Here is a 7,354-nt window from a genome sequence, read left to right as displayed (position 1 = left end):
TGCAAATCAAAACTACAAAGAGGTATCACCTCACACCAGTCAGAATGGCCATCATCAAAAAGTCTACAAACAAGAAATGCTGGCGAGGGTGTGGACTTGCACTGTTGGTGGGAATGTAAATTGATACAGCCACTATGGGGAACAGTATGGAGGTTCCTTAAAAAACTAAAAATAGAACTACCATATGACCCAGCAATCCCACTATTGCGCATATACTCTGAGAAAACCATAATTCAAAAAGAGTCATGTACCACAATGTTCACTGCAGCTCTATTTACAATAGCCAGGACATGGAAGCAACCTAAGTGTCCATCGACAGATGACTGGAAAAAGATGATGTGGCACATAAACACAATGGAATATTACTCAGCCATAGAAAGAAACGAAACTGAGTTATTTGTATTGAGGTGGCTGGACCTAGGGTTTGTCATATAGAGTGAAGTAAGTCAGAAAGAGAAAGACAAACACTGTCTGGTAACACATATATATGGAATCTAAAAAAAAAAAAAAAGGTTCTGAAGAACCTACAGGCTGGACAGTAATAAAGATGCAGATGTAGAGAATGGACTTGAGGACACGGGGAGGGGGAAGGGTAAACTGGGATGAAGTAAGAGAGTGGCATGGACATATATACACTACCAAATGTAAAACAGATAGCTAGTGGGAAGCAGCCACATAGCACAAGGGGATCAGCTTGGTGCTTTATGTCCACCTAGGGCAGTGGGATAAGGAAGGTGGGAGGGAGACGCAAGAGGGAGGGGGTATGGGGATATATGTATACGTATAGCTGATTCACTTTGTTATAAAGCAGAAACTAACACACCATTGTGACGGAATTATACTGCAATAAAGATGTTAAAAAAAGAAAAAGTTCACCAAGATAGATCCTATGTTTTCATCAAAAGATTGAAATCTTATAGAGTATATTTTCTGACTCAAGTGTTTTAATCAGAAAACCATAGTAATAAGATATCCTTTTAAAATCCCCCAATAGTTGCAATTTAAACACGTTTCTAAATAATATACAAATCCAATAAGAAATTAATAGGGAACCAAAATTATTTTGCATTGAATGATGTTAAAAGAAATACAGGAGGCAACCAGAGCAGTCATAGAGATAAATGTATGCATTTAAAATGCTTATATTAGAAAAGAAGATGATTCAAAATCAATGAACTAAATCTTTGAATTAAGAAGGAACAAAAAACAAGGAAGTTAAATCTGATGATTAAAAAAGTACAGATGCAAACAGAAATCAATGATAGAAAAAAAAATGCGCCTATTACCAAAACCCAAATTTGTTTCTTAAAAATTGTTAATATTAACAAATTCCTTAAAAAATTAATGACAAAATACAAATTAACAATACCAGAAATTCAAGAGTAGATATTATTGAAGATAAGATAGACTTTAAAGGGTAATAAGAGAATAATGTAAACATCTTCATGTAAATACATTCAACAACATAGAAGAAAATGACTACTTTTTTGGAAAGCACAAATTACCAAAACTGCCACAAGAACTAAAAATAGGAAAAGTGAACAGCCTATATCTATTAAAGAAGTTTATAATCAGAACTTACACAAAGCTAGACCCAGATGGTTTCACTGGTGAATTCTATCAAAACCTTAAAAAAAATAATAGCAATCTAACCAAACTCATTCAGAAAATAAAAGAGGAGCGAGTGTTTCCTCAGTGAATTTGTGAGGTCAACATAAATGCAATAACATTGCAAGGATATTACAAGAAAAGAAAATTAGAGGCCAATAAATCTTACAAACATTGGTGCAAAAATGCTGTCTAAAACATTAGTAAATTTAATCCAGCAATATATAAAAATATGTACAAAGTGGGGTGTATCCTAGAAATGTGGGGTTGATTCATCAATGATAAATAAATCAATGTAATTTACCACAGTTACCAGAAAAAGGAAGAAAATTATATAGTCATCTCAATAGATACTGAAGAGCATTTTGACAAAATTTAATAGGCATTCATGATAAAACAAAAGAAAAATCATCAGAAAACTACAATGCAGGAAACTTCCTCAATCTACTTAAAAGCATCTACAAAAACATCATAGTAAATGGTAATATTTTAAAAACTTTTTCCCCAAGTTTGGGAATAAGGTGATGATGTCTGCTCTCCTTACTTCTATTACACATTGTAGTGGAGGTCTTAGCCAAAGCAAAAGGACAAGAAAAAAATGATATAAAAATTGAATTGGGAGAGTAAAACTCATTTTGTTTGTTTATAGCTGATATAATTGCTCTCAAAAGTGCTTCTTACAGTATTGTCCAAGGATTCCTGGCAGGTCCCTGAGTCTCTTTTAGGGAGTCCATGAGGTAAAAGACATTTTCAAAGTAATACTAAGATGTTACTTGCTTTTTTTATCCACATTGCCTCATGAGTGTACAGTGTAGTTCTCCAGAGGCATGATGTGTGATATTGGAACAGAAAGAATGTAGAAACAGATACAATAATCCAACCAGGGGGTTTCCCTGGTGGCACAGTAGTTAAGAATCCACCTGCCAATGCAGAGGACATGAGTCCAAGCCCTGGTCTGGGAAGATCCCACATGCCACAGAGCAACTAAGCCCATGCGCCACAACTACTGAACCTGCGCTCTAGAGCCCACAAGCCACAACTACCTAGCTGTGTGCCACAACTACTGAAGCCTGCGCACCTAGAGCCTGTGCTCCATGACAAGAGAAGCCACCACGATGAGAAGCCTGCACACTGCAATGAAGAGTAGTCCCTGCTCGCCGCAACTACGGAAAGCCCGGGCAGAGCAACGAAGACCCAACACAGCCAAAAATAAATAAATTAATAAATTTAAAAAAAGGAATCCATCCATCTTCTATTAAGCTAGACATTGAAGAAATTTATAAAAATATGAAACAATTCTACTATTTTGTTTGTTTTGGAAAGTAGAGTTTTTTAAAAATAAAAATGTGTTATGTTTATGTACAATGGGTTTATTGCTATTTTAAATGGATGCACACATATTTAAATAATTTTTGATTATATTTCTAAATGGGTAGGTATACAATTAATCTAACCCATATTAAAAAGCTCTTTAGGTTTCCCCAAAATTGATAAGAGTCTAAAATACTCTTGAGATTTAAAAAAGTTTTGAAGATTGCTGGTTTACATGGAAGACCTAAAAACTCTACAAGAAGTGCTGAAATCAGTAAGTAAATTCAGCTAAGTTACAGATAAAATGGCAATATACAAAAATAAATTGCATTTCTACATGCTAGTAATAAAAAATAAAAAACACTGATTTAAAAATTGTATTTAAAATAACACAAAAATTATAAAATACTTAGGAATATGTAAATAAAAGATGTGTAAGACTTTGTCACTAATACCTACAAAGATTCCTGAAAAAAACTTTTTAAATATCGAAATACTTGGAGAGATATACCATATTCATGGATTGGTACACTCAATATTGTTAAGATGTCAGTTCTTTTCAAATTGATGTATAGTCACTAAAAAGAAAATCAAAATTAGAAGAATTACTTTACCTGATTTCATCACTTGTTATAAAGCAAAACAGTATGACAGTGGTGGAAGTTTAGAAAATTAGATCAATGGAACAGAGTAGAGAGCTCAGAAATAGACTCACACATATACATTCAATTGATTTTAATAGGCAATTCAATGGGAAAATAATGTCCCTTTCCTCAAATTGTGCTAAATAACTAGATATCCATATCCAGGGAAATAACAGACTTGGACCCCTACCTCATACCATACTCAATATTAATTCAAAGTGAATCATAGATCTTAAAAGCATAAAAACTAAAATTATAAAACTTCTAAAGAAAATTTAGGAGAAATCTTAGCAATCACAGATGTAGGCAGATAGGACACAAAAATAATAAAGAAAAAATAAATTGGACTTTATTAAAATTATAAACTTCTACTTTTCAAAAGACATCATTAAAAATAACTCAAGCTACTGACCAGGATAAAAAAAAGTCATAATAATAATTGACAAGAACTTGTCTCTAGAATATATAAAAAATACTTTTAAAAATCAATAATTAGAAGACAATCAATCAAATAAATATATAGGTACTTCACAGAAGTTATGATGACTAATAAACACATGAAAAGATTCTGGACTTTAGCTGCCAGGGAAATGCAACTTCATGCAAACTATGACTAGTTAATAAGGATGTGGAAAACTGGAGGTCTCCAGTTGCTGGTGGGAGAGTAAATTTTCCAATCATTTTATAAAATAATTTGCCAGTTTCTTTTACAGTTAAGCAAACACCTATTCTATGACCCAGAAAGTCCTCTCCTAGACATTACTCAAGAGAAATGCAAATATACGTCCACAAAAAAAGACGTGTACAAATATTCACAGAAACTTTATTCTTAATAACTAAAACTGGAAACAATCCAGATGTTCATTAACAGATGAATGAATAAATAGTTTTTTGTTTGGTAAATTCTAGTATGGAACACTAGTAGGCAATAGAAATTAACCAACTGGTGATACACGTAACAACATGGATGAATTTCATAGACATTACATTAAGCAAAGGAAGTCAGACACAAAAGAGTACTTACTTTATTATTTCATTTATATGAAGTGCATAACAGGCTAAACAAACTCTCTTATGATGATAGAAATTGGACCAGCAGTTGCCTTTGATGGAAGGTCAGGACTAGGGCTAGGCTAGTGAAAAGCCTATCGCACATGATTTAAGAAAGCACTCACTTGCAGAATTGTGAGCAAATGCTTCCTTAAATTTTGCATCCTAGTTGCCTTACTCAACTCATTATATTCCAGTCCTGCTTTGGGGTAGGGTGGGATATTCACTGCAGGGGCCTTAGGGGAATATTCTGGGATGATGGAAATGTTCTACATATTTGTAGTGGTGGTGGTTACACATGTATAGCTATATCAAAACTCAACAGATGGTACATCTAAAACCTGTGTGTTTTTCTCATATATAAATTTTAAAAGTTAATTTTTAAAAAGAAACATTACCAAGACCATTTTGAAAATAAGAATAAGTAAGATATCTCAGTTTACCAGATATTAAAATTAAAACAAAGTTAAAATAGACTAATTGATGAATGGAATGAATTAGGGAGTCCAAAGACTAGCACATACATATATGGAAATCTAGTATTTGACAAAGGTGTCATTTTAAGTAATGAAGAAAGAATAGATAATAGTCTTAATTAATGGGTGTAGAACATTGGTTATCTAGACAAAAAATAAATTAAGTTAAATCCCTATCTCATACTATACACAAAAATAAATACCAGATTTATTAAAACTCCAAAATTTAGAAGTCAAACTTTAAATTATTAGAAAAAAAAGAACATATTTGATCAGAAGTGACAAAAATTTCTTTAAAAAGACAGCAAAAGTACCAAGTCATAAAGAAAAAAATGATAAATTTAACTACATTAAAAATTGAAAATGTCCATTTAATAAGATACCCTACAAACAAAGCAGAAAGACAAGCCATAAAATGGGGAGAGTTACTTGCAGTGACTAATAACCAGCCAACGTTCAAGATCCAGAATAGATAAAGAATTCCCACAAAGCAATAATAAAAATATAAAAAATGGGACAAAGGGTATAGGACAATTTAAATATCATCAGTAAACATAAGAAAAGCTTAATTTCAAGCTCAGTGAAATTAAAACAAAAATGAGAATTTTTTTAATTTGTCAAATTGGAAAACTTAAAATATTCTGATAATATTAAGTGTTTCAACAAGGACTTGTTGAAAAAAGCATTTGCTATTCACCGCTAATACAGTTTGTACAGCCACTCTGGAGAAGTTTTGACTGTTTCTTTCGTTTTTTTTTTTTTTTTGCGGTACTCGGGCCTCTCACTGCTGTGTGGCCTCTCCCGTTGTGGAGCACAGGCTCCAGACGCACAGCCTCAGCGGCCATGGCTCACGGGCCTAGCCACTCCGCAGCACGTGGGATCCTCCCGGACCGGGGCACAAACCCGTATCCCCTGCATCGGCAGGCGGACTCTCAACCACTGTGTCACCAGGGAAGCCCTGACTGTTTCTATTAAAACTAAAACTGTGCATACCCCTTGACCCAGCAATTCTAGGATTAGTTATTTACCTAGAAAAATAATCATACATATAAGCACTGAGACCATTACATGAATGTTCATAATATCATTATTTGATAATTAGAAAAGTCAGAAACAATCTACATGTGCATCAAAAAAAGGAATGAAGGAAAAACTGGGGGTACATAACTTCCATGCAGCAATTAAAATAAAGATGTAGGTTTATGTGAATTAACATGGAAAGACCTTAAAAAAACACTGTGGAGTGAAAAAAACAAGTTGCATACTGCTATAAACATTGTGATTATATTTATATAAATCTTAAAAGCACACAAAAAATACTACTATAGAAATCTATGGATATGCACAAAAATGCACAAGTACATATTTTAAAAGGCTGGGAACTTTTCTGGTAAGCGGCCTGAGGTGACCTCTAAAAATGGTTCGCTATTCATTTGATCCAGAAAACCCCACAAAATCATGCAAGTCAAGAGGTTCAAATCTTCGTGTTCACTTTAAGAACACTGGTGAAACGGCCCAGGCCATTAAGGGTGTGCATATCTGAAAAGCCACCAAGTATCTGAAGGATGTCTCTTTAAAGAAGCAATGTGTGCCATTCCATGGTTACAATGGTGGAGTTGGTAGGTGTGCCCAGGCCAAACAGTGGGGCTGGACACACGGTTGGTGGCCCAAAAAGAGTGCTGAATTTTTACTGCACATGCTCAAGAATGCAGAGAGTAATGCTGAACTTAAGGGCTTAGATGCAGATTCTCTGGTCACTGAGCACATCCAGGTGAACAAAGGCCCCAAGATGCGGCGCAGGACTTACAGAGCTCGTGGCCGACTCAACCCATACATGAACTCTCCCTGCCACGTTGAACTGATCCTTACTGAAAAAGAACAGATTGTTCCTAAACCAGAAGAGGAGGTTGCCTAGAAGAAACTGAAGAAACAAAAATTTATGGCCCGGGAATAAATGCCACAAAAAAAGAAAAGAAAAGAAAAGAAAAGAAAAAAGTCTGGGAAGAAAACATACAAAGCGTAATAGTGAGCCCATATATGGAGAGGGAGTGAAGGTCAGACTGAAGATGGAAATCAAAGGGGTCTAGAAGTAAAAAGTATGTGAAAATATTAACATTTTCAATAGTTGATAGTGGGAAAATGAGGGATTTTTAAATTTTTGTATTTTATAGTATTTTGACATTAAAATTTCTTTTTAACACCTAAAATAATAAGAGGTGTGAGTTCATAGCACATCTCTGCCATTAACTTAAACAAGTAACTTCC

General features: G+C 34.1%; 1 pseudogene; it reads left to right on the top strand.

Annotated features, from left to right (window-relative positions):
* Nucleotides 1-6,506: 6,506 nt before the first annotated feature.
* LOC116758567 lies at nt 6,507-7,043 on the top strand (annotated as a pseudogene).
* The last annotated feature ends 311 nt before the right edge of the window (nt 7,044-7,354 follow it).

Source organism: Phocoena sinus, chromosome 8 (assembly GCF_008692025.1).
Source record: "Phocoena sinus isolate mPhoSin1 chromosome 8, mPhoSin1.pri, whole genome shotgun sequence".
Lineage (NCBI taxonomy): Eukaryota > Metazoa > Chordata > Mammalia > Artiodactyla > Phocoenidae > Phocoena > Phocoena sinus.
Note: the sequence above shows the minus strand (reverse complement) of the source record. Positions and strands in the feature narration are given on the sequence as shown.